The sequence below is a fragment of the Tamandua tetradactyla genome, chromosome 14 (assembly GCF_023851605.1).
Source record: "Tamandua tetradactyla isolate mTamTet1 chromosome 14, mTamTet1.pri, whole genome shotgun sequence".
NCBI lineage: Eukaryota > Metazoa > Chordata > Mammalia > Pilosa > Myrmecophagidae > Tamandua > Tamandua tetradactyla.
In genome coordinates this window covers 7,155,994-7,177,918 of record NC_135340.1, presented here as the reverse complement: position 1 = coordinate 7,177,918, position 21,925 = coordinate 7,155,994, and the positions used below count along the sequence as shown (strand labels likewise).

The 21,925-nt window shown below is 37.0% G+C and overlaps 1 long non-coding RNA gene across 8 annotated transcripts in view; it reads left to right on the top strand.

Annotated features, from left to right (window-relative positions):
- The window catches only part of LOC143654789 (uncharacterized), a 153,936-nt gene that overhangs the window by 27,281 nt on the left and 104,730 nt on the right, over positions 1-21,925 (top strand). For 6 of the 8 annotated variants that reach the window (XR_013161957.1, XR_013161953.1, XR_013161956.1 and 3 more), the window contains 4 exons: positions 9,967-10,044; positions 12,836-12,897; positions 14,627-14,821; positions 16,262-16,358. This is a non-coding gene — a long non-coding RNA (uncharacterized LOC143654789). Of the gene's footprint in view, positions 1-7,573; positions 7,993-9,966; positions 10,045-12,835; positions 12,898-14,626; positions 14,822-16,261; positions 16,359-21,925 lie in introns of those variants that run through there. The other 2 variants (XR_013161959.1, XR_013161960.1) reach the window with 2 other exon arrangements.

Here is a 21,925-nt window from a genome sequence, read left to right as displayed (position 1 = left end):
GCACATCAATGTTTATAGCAGCGTTATTTACAATTGCAAAGAGATGGAAACAGCCAAAATGTCCATCAACAGACGAGTGGCTAAACAAACTGTGGTATATACATACGATGGAATATTATGCAGCTTTAAGACAGAATAAACTTATGAAGCATGTAATAACATGGATGGACCTAGAGAATATTATGCTGAGTGATTCTAGCCAAAAACTAAAGGACAAATACTGTATGGTCCCACTGATGTGAACCGACATTCGAGAATAAACTTGGAATATGTCATTGGTAACAGAGACCAGCAGGAGTTAGAAACAGGGTAAGATAATGGGTAATTGGAGCTGAAGGGATACAGACTGTGCAACAGGACTAGATACAAAAACTCAAAAATGGACAGCACAATAATACCTAATTATAAAATAATCATGTTAAAACACTGAATGAAGCTGCATCTGAGCTATAGGTTTTTTTTGTTTGTTTGTCTGTTTGTTTGTTTATTTTTTGTGTCTTTTTTTCTTTATCCTTTTCTTTTTTTTTACTATTATTATTTTTATTTTTTTCCTCTATATTAACATTCTATATCTTTTTCTGTTGCTTTGCTAGTTCTTTTCCTAAATCGATGCAAATGTACTAAGAAATGATGATCATGCATCTATGTGATGATGTTAAGAATTACTGATTGCATATGTAGAATGGAATGATTTCTAAATGTTGTGTTAATTTCTTTTTTTTCTTAAATTAATCAAAAAAAGATATTCCTGACTTGTAGGAAATTGTACTAAACAGTATGATAAAAAAAGATGGTTCCATGTGTGTAGCACATTTCTTTCTTTGGAAACATAAAGGAAGGAGACATATTTAGGAATTTACAAATTGCTTGACAAGATTAAATTAATAAGAATTCTATTACCACTAACTTGCTGCTGGTGGCATTTGTGGGTAAGTATGCAGGAAAGGATAGTTAATCTAGATTCAGATTCTTGGGCTTGTCCTTTCTCACTGAGTACTACAGCTCTCTTAGACTGTAGTAGGAAACATGTACTCCCATTGCAAAAGGAAAATTTACTTGAGAGTTTACTTTTTAGTTGGATTATCTTTGTTTTAGGAAAGATTACTTGACTGGCCTTAGCTGTACAAATGCAGGGGACATTTGCAGTAGTTGTTTTAGGATTAGGGTACAAGAATTTTTAGGCAAGTTGCTGTTCCCTGAAATCCCAAGTTAGAGGAATATCTTTTTTTTATTTTTCACTTTTTAAAATGTACAGTATAACATGTATACAAAGCAAAGGAATAAAAAAACAATAGTTTTCAAAGCACTCTTCAACAAGTAGGACCCAGAATTTGTCATGGGCTACCATACAATCCTCTCATGCTTTTCCTTCTAACTGCTCCAGAATATAGGAGGCTAGAGGGCTTAAATAATGTTTTATCATCCCAATCGACATTTTTCTCTTCTTTTTGTGAAAAATAACATATATACAAAAGAGCTATACATTTCAAAGCACAGCACCACAGTTAGTTGTAGAACAGATTCAGAGTCTGACAGGAGTTACAGTTTCATGACTTTAGGTTTTTACTTCTAGCTGCTCTAAAATGCTGGAGACTAAAAGAGATATCAGTTTAATGATTCAGCATTCATATTCATTTGTTAAATCCTATCTTCTCTGTATAACTCCACCATCACCTTTGATCTTTCCATCCCTCTCTTTAGGGGTGTTTGGGCTATGGCCATTCTAAATTTTTCATATTGGAAGGGTCAGTCACTAATATAGGGTAGGGAGATGGAACTATCTGATGTTCTGGAGAGGCTGAGCTAGGTTTCAGGACTCATCTGGACCTGGGACCCATCTGGAGGTTGTAGGTTTCTGGAAAGTTACTCTAGTGCATGGAACCCTTGTGAAATCTTATGAATGGTTCTGGTTGGGGGTTGGCAGGTTATGTTAGGTAGCAAGGTCTACCTGAAGCTTATGTAAGAACAACCTCCAGAGCAGCTTCTTGACTCTATTTGAACGCTCTTTGCCACTGATACTTTATGAATTACACTTCTTTTCCCCCTTTTGGTCAGGATGTAATTGTTGATCCCACGTTGCCAGGTCTGGATTCATCCCTAGGAGTCTCCTCCCACATTGCCAGGGAGACTTTCACCCCTGGATGTCATGTCCCACATGGGGGGAGGGCAATGATTTCACTTGCAGAGCTGGGCTTAGAGAGACTGAGGCCACATCTGAGCAACAAAAGAGGTCATCCAAAAGTAACTCTTAGGCATGCCTGTACATAGGCTAGGCTTCTCCCCTACTACATAAGCTTCATAAGAGTAAGCCTCATTATTGAGGGCATTGCCTATTGATTTGGTTGTCCCTAATGTTTGACACAGTATCAAGGGATTCCCTGATGGTAAGGTTTAAATAAATTTAAACCTTTCTTCCCTCCTTCAGGGGACTTTGCCAATACTTTTTGATTATCTGCTTAATATAATCTAGTTTTTATCCAGGCATTACAATAATCTATACAGTATTAAAGGGCCTCTTATTCTGTGCTCCCTGTGTTTCAGTTGTTCAAATGAGCTATATAGATAGGTTGAATTAGACCCTACAGAAAATTTCAATTCCAGACCAAATAAACCTTTCATCCAATGGTCTCAAAGAGTGTGTGTGGTTCTAAAATATAGGCAATGTCTTCCTTACCCCCATGTTCTGAGTTACTTTAACTCCAACCTGTTTGGCTTCATTCCTATCTCTAAATATCAGGTTTTACATATAAAATAGCTTCTCAGAATCCAGAAATACTAATCACCACTCCAGGCATAATGTGTCTGCTCTAAGAACTTATACTCTAGGCCCCTGTTTTCTTATAAACATTTTCTAAAGGTGACCATACCATTATTGTTCTTTTATTTCTGGATTATTTTGTCTCATCAAATGTCCAACATGTTTGTTCACATCATTGCATGCCTCACAACTTTGTTCCTTTTTGTAGCAGCACAACCTTCATAAGTATACACCATCGTTCACCAATCTACTTCTCTGTCAGTGAATACTTGAGCCATCTGCATTCATCGGGCATCATGTAGAGGGCCTAAAGTCCTCAGTCCATCAGTATTCTCTATTTTAGACGATTTCATCATTCTCAAGAGAAAAAAACCAATAAACACACCCTTACCAAATAGGAAATCTAAACCTCCCCTTGACTCTTGTCCCTCCCCCCATTATTTACCTCTGCTATTGCTGTGGTAGTGCTGATGGTTTCCTTTTGAATATAGCTCATAGCATGCAATAGCAGTTTTCCCCCATACACTGGACTTAAACACTCTTTGTACAAGAATCATATCTTTGAAATAATTCTTGTAGGAACTAATTCATATTTCTAGTGTTAATCAGTGGGACACGTAGGTTTATATAACCCCTTTAATTTTGTTCATCTTCTATATGGTAATATTACTTCTAGACCCACTAGAGAACCGCCTTCACGTCTATCTATTCCCTTACATTGGAGTTCAACCTCATTAGTTAATGGTTCACCCATCTCTAGCTTCTATGTATCTCTAAGTCCCCTATATTCTGTGTTATAAGCCCCTCATTATACCTTTATACTGGTCATAAAAGTGGAATCACACAGTATCTATCCTTTTGTGTCTGGCTAATTTCACTCAGCATTATGTCCTAAGGCTCATCCATCTTGTTATGTGCTTCAGGTCGTCATTTTGTCTTACTGCTGCATAATATTCCATCCTTTGTATATACCACATTTTGTTGATTCACTCATTTGTTGATGGGCATTTGGTTTGTTTCCATCTTTTGGTGATTGTGAATAGTCCTGCTATGAGCATCAGTGTGCAAATGTCTGTTTGTGTCATTGCTTTCAGCTCTTCTGGGTATATACGAAGTAGTGCTATTGCTGGGTCATAGGGCAGCTCGATATTTAGTTTCCTAAGGGACTGCCAAACAGTCTTCCATGGTGACTGCACCATTATACATTCCCACCAGCAGTGTATAAGTGTCCCAGTTTCTCCACATCTAGAGGAATATGTTTACATTCATCTTAACAGCTCTGGCAAACTAGAGCTGCACAATGGGTTGGCTTAAACACAGTTATAGTCACATGGTTTTGAAATCCAATTCGAGACGTGAGCAAGGTCTTGCTTTCTCTGGTGGTCAGTAGCGTTCTGGTGATGGCAGTCCTATGTTCCACGGTGATCTCTTTCTCCCCTCTGTGTTCTTCTCACTCTAGCTTTTTCTGACTTCTTTTGACTGCCTTCAAATTTTCTGTCTTTATAAGGTCTCTAGTTATATGGACTAAGAACTACCGTGATTCAATTTGGCTATACTTTCAGTAAATATCTTATTGACAAATGGATTCACACCCAAAGAAAAATGGCTTAAGACTTGAACCTGCCTTTTGTGGGGTATGTGATTCAATCCCCATCTGTAACAGGGAGGATGGACATTGGGTGGAGGGTGAAAGAGGATCAATTTGTGTAAGGAGCTTCCCTTACTTCTTCTCCCCAGGATTTGGACTGGAGGCTATCAGGGTAGTCTAAGTTAAGGTCCAGTGAAAGGACAGGAAATAGGGCTCAAGAAATAAAATTTCATTGAAAAAAGGTAGAGTTTTGCCCAAGCAGGCTTAACACGAAGGACTAAAGTTCTGTGATAGAAGATTAGTTTTTGTACGTTGTATCTGTGGCCAAGACCAGTTACCCTAGCACTGTTGTTCTCAAACTATGGCATGTAGTAAAATCTCATGAAGGGCTTATTATAGCATAGATGTTCTGAGTCTCATTCTCAGGATTTCTGATTCAATAATCTTAGGGTAATATCTAAGAGTTTTCATTTTCCATCTGTTCTTAGATGATACTGCTGCTCCAGGGACCACCCTTTGAGAATCACTGTCCCCAGCTTACCTTGAGCTTTATGAAGGCTGAGTGGCTCCTGTGAACCCTGTGGATATAATGCTGATGTGTGGCATATTGGGGAGTTTGGGTAGGAATCTAGCCCAGGAAGGGCATCCCTGGGGGCCATGGATCACATCTTTTTGACTGGGCCTGACATGACTTTTGCTGCTGTGCCAGGAGACAGGAAGATGGGAGAGCAGTGGACTTAGACCTTCTAAACTATCTGGAATTTGGAAGCAGGTATTTGGACTCATACTATATGGACTCAGCCCTGGAATTTTTGAGTACTCTTACTACCTAAATTAACATTTTAGATAATTGTCCACTTTTATTACTATTATTTTGACAGTTTATAAGGTGAATTTATAGACTATGTCTATACATTTCCATTAAAATTAGTAGCTTTTTACTTGATAATTCACCTGCACACACATTTCCATAACATTCTAAACCATAGGTAGAGTCATTGTGAAGAGTATTGAGTAGAAAATGAGGATGCTCTGAGGAGTCGAAAGTTTCCCCCCCAAGTTGCTCCACCATGAAATGTGACTTTATTTACATTGTATATTTGGGAGATGGCAAGGAATTTAATGATTTAAGTTTTAAGAATTAATGTTAAGCAGTCAGTACAGAAGGGGAAATGAGGTAAAGCATACTGCCCCAGGCACTGATGTGCAATTTTTTGTCTTTTTTTTTTCTTTTTCCTCAAATAAATAGGAAAAAAGTGTCTGTGGGTAGAGTGTTGGGGTTGGGGTGACAGGTGGTGAGATTTGATTAGGTAAGCCACCCACTCATTTATGCCTCAATGCCACTGGCTTCATAAATGTCTCTGTATGCATCATAGCTGGTACCATATTTTTAGAATAAATCAGTATGTGCATATTGATATTCTTTTCTGAGTTTATATATTTTTCTAAATAAAAAATACCGTAAAGAGTTTATTTAATTGACTACAAGTTGCTACTCTATCACAGACTTTCAGTCTTTGTCTTTTATCCCCTCTCTTTATTTGTTCAATCATTTTACTCCTTTTGTTATTTTGTCTCCTAATTTGACTTTGCTTTGTAGTCAGATATTGAGTCAATGAACAATAGCATATCTTTCTTAGATATATTTTTTGGTCATTTTACTATCTACATCTTCGCTAGATAGAGCAAAGATGAAGACTTTCCACTCTTCAAGAAACATTCTTTGCTTCTTTTAACCTTTCATATAGCTTAACTTTTTAGTCTTTGTAGACTTTGTCTCCTGGCAGAATAACACTGATGCATTTTTAGATGGTTTTCTTTATTAGAACATAATATACTCAGCAGTACACACAATATAAAAAACGTGTTTGCCATTTGGTAGATTGGCTTTGTTTTTGTAATTACTGCAAAGTTCTACACAATTACACAATTTTAAAAAGCTGTCAGAATTGAAACCTGTGAAAATGTTGATCTTATGAAAGTCCTTATGAGATCAGAGAACTGAATGATGGCACATATGTCATAATATGTCATGACTGAAGAATGACAATTATGTCATTATATATGTCACATATAACATATATGTCATAATATGAAACATTCCTTAGAAACTGAATTTTCCCAACATGTTTCTAGGTGCTTTTATGGGTTTCAGATCTGTTCATTTTCATAATTTTCTATGGGAACAGAATCAGGGAAGGAGCTTATGTTAGTTCTCAAGCTGCTAGAATGCGATATACCAGAACTGGATGGCTTTTAAAAAGGGGAATTCAATAAGTACAAGTTTACAGTTCTAAGCCTATAAAAATGTCCAAGTAAGGCATCCAGGGAAAGATACCTTAACTCAAGGAAGGTTTATGGGTCAAAAACACCTCTATCAGCGTGGTAGTCACATAGCTAGCATTTGCTGGTCCCTTGCTCCTGGGCTCAGTTGCTTTCAGGCTCTATCCATGTGGGGGTTCTTCGTTGTGCTTCTCTGGGGCTGTTTTTCATCTCTTGGCTTCCCTTGGCCCTCTTTAGGTTCTGGCTTAACATCTCATGGTGACATCTGCTGGTCTCCAAGCATCCCCAAACATCTGTGTCTCTGTTCTCTGCCTGTCAGCTCTGCATGGAAATTTTTTTCAGCTCTGTTGTTTCTGTCAGCTCTGAAATATTTCCAAATGTTTCTTCTTTAAAGGATTCATGCAAACTAATCAAGACTTGCGTTGAATGGGTGGAGTCGCATCTCCATGTAATCTAAAGATCACACCTACTATCGGGCACATCATATCTCCATGGAGATAATCTAATCAAAAGTTTCCACTCTATGGTATTGAGTCAGGATTAGAGGAAATGGCTGCTCCCAAAAGATTGGATCAGGATTAAAACATGGCTTTTCTGGGGTACAGAATACTTTCAAATTGGCGCAGAGCAATTCCAAAGACTGTTTTGACTAAACCACAATGATGGAGACGCACTCTTGTGGATCTGTCAAAGATCAATTTTTCCAATCAATGCATTTTACAAAGACACAGGGAATTTGTTTAGAAAGTAGGTTCACTAAGAGAACAATGGCTTTGAGTTTCTAGGTTAGGCTGAAAAAATGTTAACACTGGCTTGTGGTCTTTGGAAATTTAGAATAAATTTAAAGACTAGTAATTGATTTATAATTTATAGGAGAAAACAAGGTTCTGCTATATACTTTTCATTGATTTCTCTGTACTCATAAGTTCATATAAACCAGCAGCTGTGCTGCCTTCACAGAGCTTATTCTTTCTATTTTGCCCGTACCCGGAAGGAAGAGCCCTAAAATGGATCTCCAAGTAGAACGCTACAGTGGGGCCTAATTAGACATGTGAACTGCTGTGCTTGAACATGCAACTGGAAAATCTTAGGCAAAGGGTGACTTAAGTGTGAATCAAATACCAGACAGGCGTAAACCATTTCCCATCGGTTTGTAACCAAACATGAACTCGAGAGCATTTTCCTAGCTCCTTTACATCACTGGTCCAGATCAGGAAATCTTTGCATTGAAACACCAAAGAGGTCTTCCTTCAGAAGACCTCAGGAGAGTGGAAATTCTGCCCCTATGAATGCTAGCTTATTTGAAGTCTTCAACTTTCGATAGAATAAATCAGTTCATGCAAAGGACAGAAGTACAGACGAGGTAAGTAACTGTGGCTGCAAGAGAGGGGGCGAGGGAGCGTGAATCAAGGACTTGACTTTGGAGTTGGAGTCTGAAGAATAAATTCTTCAGAAAAGTAGTTCTGTTTCAGGGAGAGGGTGCAGACCACACAAAGGGACAAATCCTCATGGCAGCGTGTGTGTGTGTGTGTGTGTGTATGTGCACGTGCGCACAGGGAACAGAAGACAAAGCTGAAAAAGATAGCAAGGAACAGAGTAAGAAAAGTCTTTTATACATGTAAGCAACTTGGGTTTGGACCTAGGCTTGTGGTTCCAGGCAGTGAGCGCTCCATGTGTGAGCCCCTTCAGGCTGCTGGTGGGAGGGACAGTGAGTGGGGTTTGGGGCCCGAATCCTGATGTCAGTCACAGCCAATTTACAGATTTCATGCATTTGAGTTCTTATTAGCATTGATATCACAGGGATCTGTGGCTCTCCTATTCATATTCACTTGTTGGGGACAATTATCATTTTTTTGTTAGAAAAGTTGTAGGGTACATTTAGTGTGGTACATTTGTTACAATTTATTAAGAATATTTTTATAATTGTACCATGAACTGCAGTCTGTGGTTTTACATTAGGGCTCACTGTGTACAATCCTTTGGTGTTTTTTTTTTTCTCTTTTTAATTTTATTCTAGTAAGAATAAAATTAATCTAAAACTTCCCCTTTTAACTATAGTCAAATATATAATTCAGTGCTGTCAATTACATTTACAATTGATGGGCTGCCGTCACCAGCATCCATTACCAAAACTTTGTGATCAATCCAAATAGAAACTGTACAATTTAAATATGAACTCACAATTCCCTACCCACATCAAAACCTGGTGGCATGTCTTCTAGAGTCTGACCATGAATTTGCTCATTCTGATTATTTCATATCAGTGAGATCATATAATATTTATCCTTTTGAGCCTGACGTTTCACTCAGCATTATTTATGTAAGGTAGATCCACATTGTTGAATGTCTCAGAAGTCCTTCCTTCTTAGGGCAGATAATATTCCATTGCATGTATATACCGCATTGTATTAATTTATTCATTGGCTGAGGGACACTTGGGTTGCTTCCATCATTTCGCAGTTACCAATAATGCCATTATGAACAACAGTACACAAATATCTGAGTCCCTGCTTTCAATTCTTTTGGGTGTATACCTAGAAGTGAGTTTGCTGGGACATATGCTAATTCAATCTTTTAAAATCCCATCTTTATAATGTCTACAATTATTTCAAACCATTTATCTCAATCTTTTCCTTGCTGGTTATAGAAAGTTCCTGGGCAACAGGGTCCCTGAATGCTAAAATTCTCATCACTTCTGCTTCACTGACCAGTTCTTTTTTTGGTCTTAAGTCTTTAGCTGCCTCCTTAAGCTTATTAATGCAGAAATAATAGAAATCTATCACATGCTTTGTTTGAAATAAATGACAGACAAGAGCTAGTTGTGTTCCTCACATGACTGCATATTTTGTAAGGTGTCTCTGCATTCTGGAATTGTCTCAGGGAAAGTCTTACAATATCATCATAAATAGAAAACTTCTTTTGTCTTGAAAATTTCTACAACAGTATTTACCTTCGTTAATTCATATCTACTCTGCTTATCTTCTATTTAACTAGTGAACCTTTGTATTTTTCAGTAGAGTATCTCTTCTTATTGTTTTATCTGAAATATAGGCTGGCAATTACCTATATGATCACATTTGCTATCCTGTATTATAAATTGAAGCTGAATGTTCATTATAATTCAGTTTTATTGGTATTTGGGGAGCTGGTATAGCCACATAGCTTTATAAAAATGAGTAAGTGTAAGTTACTTTTTAAAATGGTTTCCTCATGAAAATTGTTGGACACCTCTCCAGGTAAGTTTTCTGACAAGCTGATGGACGAAACCTATTGGAAACATAGGACTTTTCATCATTTCCCAATAACACTCAAAAATGACTTTCTCCTTCATGTGCAGAAGTAGCCACTCGTGATTAAGTCCAGTTGAGAGGCCTCTTTTAAGAACAGTAGCAGGGAGCACGAAGAAAGAAAAATGGTAAGGTTTGTTAACTTTGCACCCAGTTGGGGATATGGTGAGCATTACATGAGATCATTTATTTTGCATATCATAAGTTGAGGACACTGCTGAAATGAGACACACAATTGTATTCATCCATTGTAAAACAAAATTAAGAACACAATAAATGTATTTCAAGAGAACTGAAAAATAAAAGGAATGTAATGGGGGGTATTTAAAATACTTATTTCTGGGTTATAATATACAGTCTGATTTTATTTCTCATAGATAAGTTCTATTCGAGTGATTATATGGCTGCAGATGACTATTAATTGTCATTTATAGGGAGCACGAACCCCAATTTATTTAAACAATTGAAATGAATTGATTATTCATGATAGATCATCAGTTCAGTATCCTAAATTTTGCTTTTTGAAGATCAGGACAATTTTACCATTAGAAATAGGTGTTATCCCAATAGATTTTTCTTATCTGTGAATTTACTTTCTATTGTATTGTTTTTATTCTAATGTAAGTGCTCATATGCACAGGATATCTCTTCTCATTTCAATTTTATTGATTTTGTTCTACACCATGATTTTGGCCTCTTTGCTTATTACTGTTTTAGAATATTGATTCATACTCAATGTTGTTTAAGGAACTGAATGAAAAAGAGGATTTATGACCCCACAAATTCCTGTACCAAAATATTAAGTAATTAAATGATTTTCCTGGCCACCACACCCATGTGGTAATAATACATGTCTTAATTTAATATTTTTTCCTTGTTAATTATTAAGTTATTTTGTAAGTTGCCGGAATGGTATATGCCAGAACTGGAGTGGCTTTTGTAAAAGGGAATTTAATAAGTTACAAGTTTACAGCTCTAAGAAAGTTAATGTGTCTTAATTAAGGCACCAACTGGAGGTTACCCTCACTGGAAAAAGACCGATGGGTCTGGAACACCTCTGTGAGCTGGAAAGTCACATGGCTGGCATCTTCTGATCCCTTGCTCTTGGGCTCTGTTGCTTTCAGCCTCTGTCCTTGTGGAGGCTCCTCACTTTGCTTCTCTGGGACTGGCTTTCATCTCTTGGCTTCCCTTGGCTCTGTCCACGTTCTGGCTTGCTTACCAGCTCATGGCGATGTCTGCTGGGCTCCAAGCATCTTCAAACATCCATGTCTCTGTTGTCCAAGTGTCAGTATCTGTGTCAGCTCTGCTCTGAAGTTTCTGTTGGATCTGTCATTTCTGACTCTCTCCAAAATGCTTCCTTCTTTAAAGGATTCCAGTAAACTAATCAAGCCCCACCTGGAATGGGTGGAGTCACATCTCCATCTAATCAAAGGTCACACCCACAAATGGGCACATCACATCTCCATGGAAATAATCTAATCAAAATATTCCAACCTATAGTATTGGATCAGGATTAAAAGAAACGGCTGCTCCCACAAGATTGACTCAGGATTAAAACATGGCTTTTCTGAGGTACACAATACCTTTAAACAGGTACAATTATGATTGCACAGTTGAGATACTGAATTCCTTACTTTCAAGGTGGGGAATGTTAACATTATTGGAGAGAGAATTGCAGTGTAGCTATGAAATTTATAGTGTGTGTTTCCACTGGATTATAGGCAGAGCAAAATGCTAAAAATTCCTGAGGATTAAAAGTAGTTCTGCCCCCAAAGTAAGTGTTAATGAATTTGTTTTTCTAAGTGAGGTAAAGAACATAGAACTTAGGTACTCAGATTTGGAGCCTGAAGCTTAGAAAGAAGAAGGACAAAAGATAAGCAAAAAGAAGGGTAAAAAACTTTATTGTGTATAGCAGAAATCAAAGGTAAATTTACATTAGGATAAACTTACACAATAAAAAGATTTAAAGGAAATAATTATAAAACAAATGACATATTCTCAAATACCTTACTTCTTGAGTATTTAAGTCTGGTATAGCTTCTGAGAAGATTCAGTTTGGATGGTCAATGTGTCATGAGTACTCTTCACGTTGGCACAGGAAAGGGCTTCCAAGCTAATTTTCAGGATTTGTTTGTTTCTTAAACCATATTCAGGTGATGTTTCAAACACTCAAATTTCTTTAGTTAGCTGTATTATTGATTTATATTTTAACAGTACCTGTTTCATTCACCAATGAATGTAGATGGAAACCACTACATAGTATTTTTAATTGTCTAAAACCTTGACAAAGCCTTGTGATGGGTCAAAGAGAGATACCCAAATAAAAGATAAAAACAATTTTTTCCCTTGGGGTTGTCCTGCAGGTGGCACTGCTGCTTCTTGGATAAAGAATGTTTTATTTTATTTTATTTTTTGCTCAGCTGCTTTTAGTTTATTGTGCACACTAGAAAGGCTCCTATGTACTAGGAGACTAAGTAGATGTTTTTGCAGTTAAGTAGTTACTTATTTGTGCATGATTGAACCCCAACATGATTCAATCACTCCTTTTGGAGGTCCTCTTTTCAATTAATGCATTCACATGAGCAATAAAATCCAATGGAGTACTCTGTTAATGAGGAACGATACCTATACCAAAATCACAGTAAAAAGTAATGCTGCAGGACCATTCTCTCAGTTGTATCTGCTTGAAAAATCTGGCGTAGTCTGAGAAAGCATAAACATCACAGGAGGCTAGCAGGAGATACTGTGATTTTTTTTTTTAAGTAAAATCTTTTATTCTGATAAAATCTCTAATTTTATTCTGCTAATCTTAAAAGTGAAGTTACCAAGAATGTATTTGAGACAATGCATTGTGCCAGATGCTATAGAAGCTTTAAAGACTAAAAGAGAAACAAACACTATTATAATATCCAATTTCAGATCTGTCAAGCTAATTGCAGGAGTAGACATATGCCTGAATATATGAGCTACAGGTTAGTGTGGTAAGTGATATAAAAATTACCAGTATATGCTTATGGAGTAAGGTGGAGGTATTGAGGTGGGTCTGAGATAGACTGTGAAAGAAAGCCATGACTGCAGTTGGATATGAAGGGGGGAAGAGACGAAGGAATTTCCAGTAGGGGAATCATCTGAACAAAGCAGTGTGTAGAGAATGGAGTTCTTTTTGGACTTACTGATTTAATCAGGAGCTGATGATATTATTCAAAGAAGCTTTGCCGTAGGCACTCTAGAACCTGAATGCACACCTCTCTCTAATCCTGTGCCGCTGGGTGTGCTGTTTAATCTCTCTGCGCCATGGTTTTGTCATCTGTGAACAGGGGATAGAAAGAGTACCTCTCTCAGAGGGTTTCTGAAAAGATTAAGTGAACTGATAAATGTAGAATGCCTATCCACATAGTAATACATATTCCTGGTATTATACAAATAAATGTTATCTGTTATTATGTATATTTGCATTTTATGCCAATAATTGTACAAGTTAGTTACCATCACTGTTTTACAAATGAGACAGTTTGGTCTAAGGGAACTTAGTTAACTTGCTAAAACAACACAGGCTCATTTGATCCAGCGCGCAAGCTGTCCTTTCTCTGCTTCATTCTCTTCTTAATAATTAAGTTGTTTTAATTCATCTCTGTGATTCTGATCATCAGTGATTGTCACTAGGCAGATGAAGCATGATCTCACCTTTGACAGGGCTGGCTGTGGCACCAAACAAAAGAGGTTTCAAAGATGCCCGCCAACAACTCTGCCAAGAACTAGGGGAGGGTCTTTTTTTTTTTTTTTTATCAAATAAGAAGACTTACATACTCGGATGGTTAGTATGATGTGTCAACTTGACGAGGCTATAATATCCAGTGATACAATCAAACAGTCTTCTAGGTATTTTGTACATGTGGTTAACATCTAAAATCAATAGACTTTAAATAAGGTGATTACCTTAGAAAATGAGGTTCATCTCATCCAATCAGGTGAAGACTTAAGATCAGACACTGAGGTTACCTGGAGAGGAAGAAATTCTTCCTTCAGATTGCAACATCAACTCTTGTATGAGTCCCTAACCATACATTTTGGACTTGGCATCCCCTGCCACAGTGTGAGCCAGTTCTTTAAAATCAGTCTTGCTGTCTTTCTCTTTCTCTCTCTGTCTCTCTCACACACACATGCACACACTCACACTATTGGTTCTGTTTCTCTGGAGAACCCTGGACTGATACAAGTACTATTTATCGGTACACTATCTTCTTGGAGAAGTCATTTTGCATCCTGCATCTTAGTTACTCCTCTGTGGAATCACTTTACCCACCAAATTCTCCACAATGATAGTTCAGAATCAAGCAGGCTATATTTAATTAATAATATTAACCCATAGAAGAATAGCGCTAAATATATAATTGTGCCACCAGGGAAAAGTTCTTTGTCATGTGCTGACCTTTTCTGTGGGTGATTCTGCATGGGTAATATAATCAGCAACAACCATTTTTTGTATGTGAAGTTCATGAATAAGTCATATAACACTTTGCTTTTATTTAAATGAGCTGAATGAATTGAATGAAATAAATAAACTTTTGCTTCTGTTCCCGATGAGATCATTTCTCTCATCCCTCTTATTTAGATCACTGCTTATATTTGCAACTCCCTTCTGAGGTGAGCTATAACTCACATCTCAGCCTGAGATATTTTTCCCTGAATTCTTTGCTTTTTGTTCCTCAGCCCTTAGGGTTTCTTACCACCTGGAGTGCAAATGTTGTCAACGTGTATTGATGACTTTCATATCATATGTTGACAATGCTACTACTCAGGAGCAGGGATGTGGTACAAAAGACAGATACAACCATCCATCCTTTCCACGGAATATTGCTGTGATAAGGAACATTCACAGGAGACTTTCCTGTCTGAGCTCCCAAGGTAACTTTGATGTGTACATTTTAATTTTTTTATTTTCCAAATGTATACTTTTGTTAAGTTTCTGAAGCCTTTTGTTGACATCATATCCCAGGGTTTTGCTTCTGTGAGTTCTGTTTACCATGCATACAAAGAAATGGTGGTGTTGACATTCTCTATTTATTTAGAATATTTTATCTATGGTCCAATGTTCTGTGTAATTTAATTTTAAATAATAAATTGACTACAACCAGAAATTGTGTGCTGCCTTCCAAAACAAATTGCCGAGAGCCCCTTTCTTGAATTGCTGAGAACATCAAAGGACACTGTTACAAAAACATAACACTTTGTGTACCATCCCATGTTTGAATGTGCTTTGGGAAGGCAGTAACTTGAAATAAAAGGTAGTCACCTCGTAACTTCTTCAGCAGAAAAAAGTACTTCCATTTGGTTGGAATGTATTTTTTCAATAAAAATCCATCCAATGATATTATGTATGAATCAACTTCTTAATGAATATAAATATATACTGATAAAATTGCAGTTCAGAATATAGGTATCAGAAGCAAAGATAATGGATTAAATTGAGTAAAAATGATTAAAATAGGAAAAAAGTAGCATCCAACTAGAGGGAAATAAAGGAGAATCTGTTTATAGACTTTGGTTTGGAAAGATTATGAGACACAACATTTAGTATAGCTAGTGGAAAAGATTGTTAACATGTGATCAAAAGTTTAAAACATTTATTTAAATTAGATACTATAAGGTCAACAAAAGCAGTACACTTGAGAAATGTAACCTTTTTCTTCATTTATTCACTTATTTATTCTTTGAGTAAACATTTCTTGAGCATACATTATGTGCTAGGTACTGTTCTAGGCTTTAGGACTCTGTCAGTGAACAAAACAGATAAAACCCTCTGCCCTTCTCTGGGCTAATATTCAGAATATATGAATATAATATAATATTACTCTGGGTTAATATTCAGAATATATGAATAAATCCATCCAATAAAAATACAAATAGCTCAGTAAAAAGTGAGCAAAGTTATGAGTAGGTAATTCAAAGACGGGAAAGGACAAAAGTCCAAAAACCTTACACTTCTTTTAAAAACTCAGTAATAACTTGAGGATACACATTAAAACAATGAGATAGCAAATTTTCCTCAACAAATTGGGAAAAAGTAAAAAGACTGACAAATCCAGTGTTAGTATTAGGGCGACAGGCAGTCTCAAGCATTTTGGTGAGCATGTAAATTCTTATAGTCCTTTAGGGGACGATTTGGCCAACCCTTTCATTTCACTCCTAGGGATTTCTCCTAGAAAAAATAGTGTGCAATCATGTTCAAAAAGTTTTTGTAGCATTTTTCAAGTGAAAAAAAAATGCAGGGAATTCATGTATCCATTAGTGGATGGATGGTTAAATTAAACATGACATATCTATACTTGGAATATTTTATTACAGATTTTTATTACTGACATGAAAAGATCATCAAGAAAATGGATAACAAAAAAGTTAAAGCAGTACTTAAAGAATGATCCTTCATATGTAAAGTAAATGTGTAAGTATGCAAAACAAAGCCATATGTTTCTCTATATATGTGCATTTGTTTATTTTATATGTGTATATGTAAATGCATATAAAAAGGCATGCTAACAATGGTTGCGCCTTTGGGAAGGGAAAAGGCATTAGATAGAAGTCCGGGGGAAATTTACTGTCATCTACATTATTTGAAATACTATGAGAAATGAATCCACTTTATAGTTGTATGATTAAAGTTGTTTTTAATAAATAAAATTGCAAGAAATAAAAGGACATCAATGGATAGAAAAGAAAATTGGCAGCTGTGCTTATTATGGGAACTGTATTCTCCACAGCACAGGGCCATAGTTCAAAGTAAACATTGTCTGAAATGTAGGTTGCATGTTGGAGAAGTGAGAAAAAATCGAAAAAACTGGATTGGGAGGTTTATAAATGGTTTTCAAGGTGGTCCTAAATTCTGTAGACTAAGTTTTTGACCAAGGGTTGTGATTACTAGACCTTTATTTGATGAAGTTTTAGCTGGTGATGTTGTAAAGGGTGGATTAGAGAAATGAGAGACAAAGAAGTTAAAGCTTATTTTTGTGTGTGACAATTTCAAGAAGAATACATGTATTACTGTTTCATGTCTCATAAAAACAACTTACGAATATACCACTGGTGGTCAGATAGAAGTAACTTTGAGCACATTTACACATTCAAATGTCCACATAAATCTTATAGTATAGACAGAAGCTCATACATTTTCCCACCTTAGCTACTCTAATCTCTTATAAAATTTCAAGGAATCAGCAAATACTTTTAATCTGGTTTTTGAGAATAGTTTTTCTGATTTTTCAATTCCCTTGACTTCTGAAGAAACCATGAACTTTCTATCAGGCCAACATGACAGATGATACCCACTTCAGCATCCGTCTCGAGGTATCCTACTAACTCCTTTAAATAAAAAAGACGGATATTGGGGAAGCCATCAGTCATCGCAGGCTTTGCGCTGCCACTGGGAGAGATGAAGTCGGTCAACCTGAGCGTGCGCCTGGGTCGGCAGACTCGGAGGGACTTTGCCATGGGAACACGTGGCTTTCCCTCCATGGCCCATTCTCATCTCAACCCTGGACTCCTCATCTTGGTCTTTAAGAAGGAGGATTGATTTTTTTATCCCAGGCAAAATGGCTACCTTTTTTGGTGTTGATTTTCACCAAGGTTTTTAAAAGTGTGTCCAGATATCTCATAATTGTAACGCAAAACCACATCTCTCAATTGCATTCTCACCTTAAAGAGTGAGAGTTTTAAAAAGTTAAAAGGGGAAAAAGAAGTGTGTCTTCTTTAGAGCCAGCTCGGCACGTGTTTACTACTGCGTATTTGTCAGGTCTCCAAAAGTGAAAGTGAAATGTGGATGGTAAGTGAAGAGAGCGTTCCCATGCTCTCAGGACCCCTCCTTCCTCCGTATCAACCTCCCACACCCAACAACACCAAGTCCTGTTGTTCACGTTTTATTTAATTGGACAGACATGTTTGACTAGTGCTTACAGAAGCACCAGTTCCAGGGCAAAAGATCAGAAATTAAAATAACTGTGACTAGGAATTCATATTAGAAAAGAAATGGAATATAGTGTCCAGGGTTCTCTCATTACAAATGTCGAACATTAGCTACTAGGGATACACAGATTAGATGCCACCTTGCCTGTGAGGAGCTCAGTTAACAGGGAAGGCATAGAGGCTAGCATGTCATTACAATATCTTAAGTGCTACAACAGAAATACTTAGAATTTCAGAATAAGGATTCTGAGCTCATGGAAAGAGAGATCAAGGAAGAAGAAAAAAGTTAATGTGGTACAGTCAGTAAGAGCAGGGAGTAAAGGCTGTGTACTGACATGCGTCCTGGTAAAGATGAGGGAAAGCATGTATTATTTGAGGAAAGGTAAATTGTTCATTGTGATTGGGGAACAGAGTAAGTAGAGGGGAGTCTGGGGAAGAACCAGAGGTGGGTAGCATGCGGGTGGAGAAATGACCAGGCATTGTTCTCAGCAATTTTTGTGTTTTCTTGTATTTTCTCCTCACTAAAATTCTGAGTCAATATTTTTGCCCACATTTTGCGTAAAAGGAGTTGAAGTTCAGATAAGTTTAAAACAGAAAGCAGAAACAAAACGTGCCCAAGTTCACACAGGCAGAAAGTGGCAGAGACAGAATTTGAATTCGGGTCCAAAAGATTTTAAAGCCTGTGTTCTGATTCATAGAAGGAGGGATGGTAGGGGGCCATTTGCTTTTGAGGGGGTTTGTGTGCAATGAGAATTTGAATCTTGTGTGTCTGCATTAGAAATCCAAAGAAACATTTTAAGTAATAGGAAAGGAAAGTCCATGTTATAGAAGGAGAAGAGGAGTGGGCTTTCAGGACCTCTTCAGCTAGCACTAATGATGTACAGTCATTAGCATTAGTTAAAGAGGTGGCTCAAGTCAATCCTGCCTGGCTTAAGTCAATCATAGGGCAGGAATGAAATGAAATGAAATCATTCTCTGGTAACTGAACATCTACAAAGAATTAACCTAAAATACAATTAAATTTAGGAGAGCACCCTGAAAAGGACAAAAGCTAAGGCCAACATAATTTTCTGTACATTTTTAGTTCTTCATCATTTGGATGAAATACGAACACAGAGACCAGCTCAAATACATCTGTGAAAGTACTGCTCTCAGGTTTATTTAGGGTTGATGTCAACATAGGATCCAAACAGAAACCCAGAATGACATAATGACTGTCGTAGCCATGCTTTTCAGCCTTGGTGATAAATTCAAAATCTGTACGAATTTGAGGCTAAAGTGCTAGCATTGCTGGAGGTTACAACAACACTGCCTCACACGTTCTGACTTTATCTGAAACAGAAGATACACTGTAATCTGTTGTTCTACAGCAAATCAAGTGTAAATCAGGAAGGGTCGCTCTTTCACTTCCTATGGTGTCCTTGAGCTACGCGCACAGAAGCTCAACTGTTGCTAAAAGCACAGTGACAAGTGACTACATTTATTTCCTTCCTTTTTTTTTTTTAAATGAGCTAAACCATTAATGCTTAATGCATTAATCTGCTCATATTGTCCCTTATTAAAAAGTGTGTTGTGTCATAAAAGAAGTCCCATTATATAAATTAAGAATCAAGCTGATTCTTCTACTTTGAATTCTGATTCAGTTACTTATTAGTGGATGATCTTAGCAAGTTAACTCAACACCTGTGAGCCTCAGTTTCTTCAAAATGGGAATGAAATTCCACTCCCTCCCAAGGACAGGTGTGAAGAGTAAATGTGACAATGAATGTGGTACAGGTGGGTGCTCACCCAAGGTCATCTAAATTGATTTGGTTTCAACATCTGGTTGCTGCCAAGAGACAATCCAGCAGAGGAATGTATTTGTTTATCCACATTTAAATTAAAGATAATTATAGGTGTGAATCTTAGACTCTACCTGAATATTCAAATGCTGTTTTATATTCATATCAGCTATTTACTAAAAAGTCAGAATTTTTATGCTTCTGCCTCCATTAAAGCAGTTGCAGCTTATGAAAAGAGATTTAAAAAAGATAACTGCAGGATGGGGTGGCCTGCTCTTGAACAGACCCTTATTTGGCATATGACATATTAAGATGCTTGCTTTCTTCTTCAAGTCTTATGCAAAGATGGCTTAATTTTAATTGCCAAACTACAGGATAAAGCATGATCTCACTGTGTCCCGTCCAGCAGAGCTGGTTTTGAAACCAAATAAAAAAGACTTCAAAAATGCCCAGGACAACTCTGTCTAGAACTAGGGCGAGGGTCTTTTTTTAAAATTTATTTTTCCTTTCCCTTACAGCTGATTTAGGGATTGGTAATTCATGGGTTGCCGTGGAAACGGGTCACATGAGTGAGTTCCCATGGCACAAGTGTCAGCCTGTAAATAGTGAACAGTCCAGGTAGTGCCAGGCTTCTCTATACTGAGAATAGTTCAGTTCAAAATGTCCAAAATCTCAGTAGTCAAGGTTGTCGCAAAGAGCTCACTATTTCAGCGAATTCAGAGACAATAGCTAATGTATTTCTATACTGACTCAGATATTCCTGTTAGACACAAGTAGTAGGTTTTCCAGTGCAGATGCTCATGGTGGATATTTACACTTTGGTCAGGACATGTTGACTTTTTTCAGGAATAATAAATGCCGTGTTAATAAGAATATTGGTTTGATATTGTAGTGTTAATTAGGTTTGCTTCGTCAAAGGATAACTTTGGCATATTTAATGTAGTCTTGAAAAATAACTCCTAATATGCTGCTTCAGAAACCCAGCTGTGAAACTGCTGAGAAAAAAGGTAATTATAGAGAGAATGCCAATGGAACCATCAGTGGAAAAACTCAAATTAAAAAGGAAAGTTAAGATTGACTGAGAGTGTCATTGTCCTGTGAGCTGTTATATATTCCTTACAAAGGAGGGCTATTCAGGTTTTATTCATTAATATATTTTCTGGTCCTTGTTCTGCTCACCCATTTTCCTATCTCCTTCACTGATGGAAATATAAAGAAGGATAGTAGAATAGATCAACGAGATATGGAAATTTCCAAGTAGTATGCTTTCTGAAGAGATGACAATTTCAGAAGGTCAAGACAGCAGAAAAGTCACATCTATGCATTAGTCAGTGTTTTCATCTCGTTTTGGTACACTTGGCATCCAGATTTATTTTAATATCCAAAAGGTTCTAGCTGCAGAAAGACAAAAAGAAGGTTTCTGCTGTTTTGACTAGCTCAAAAATAAAACTGTAACTTACTATTGATGTATATATGGTTGAAATTCCCATGCAAATTCTTTATCATAATTCAAGTCTGAATTCTACCACCTTTTCTAGGACTTATGAATTTAGGTAGATATTTTCTTCTCTGTTCTGGCCAATTTGGCTGACTAGACTTATATGCCTTATATTTTACATACCATTTTTCACAAATACAATTCCTTTTAATTTACCACCCACCATTGTATATGTGGTATATGTGTGTGTATATCATTATATTATTGTCGTTAAAGCCTTACATATGAACAAAACAATTTCTTCCTTGTTTCTAGCTTCCCTGATCACAGAAGATTCTGAGATTTCATTTTAAGCTTACAAAATTTGCCTCAAGTAGGTATTAGAGATGTGCTAAATTTGAAAACGCAAAATCACTGACCCCCCTATGATATCACACCAAATCTTCTATTCCCTAGTTCCCTAATCACTTGGTCTGTACTGAAAAGGTGCCACAATGCACAATTCACAGGCTTTTGTCAGGTTTAGTTTGTTGTATTGCATGTACGTGCAGCCAAAAGTGTGACTGGGTAGAATCCCAGCACAGCAAGCTTGAAAAACAAACCATAAAACAAAAACTGAGAACGGAAAGAGGGGAGAGGTGAGAACTCAAGAAAAAAAAAATGCTAAAAGGAAACCAGAGTGAAATGTTGAAAAGGGAGAGAAAACAGTACGGGGCGGGGGTGGGGCGGGGGGTAGAAAATGAACAAATTGCAGGCAGAATCATTGTAGGATTGAACATATCTGAAGTGTCAGGCAATACATCTTTAAAAATATATTTTGGAGTGCAGCCAGTT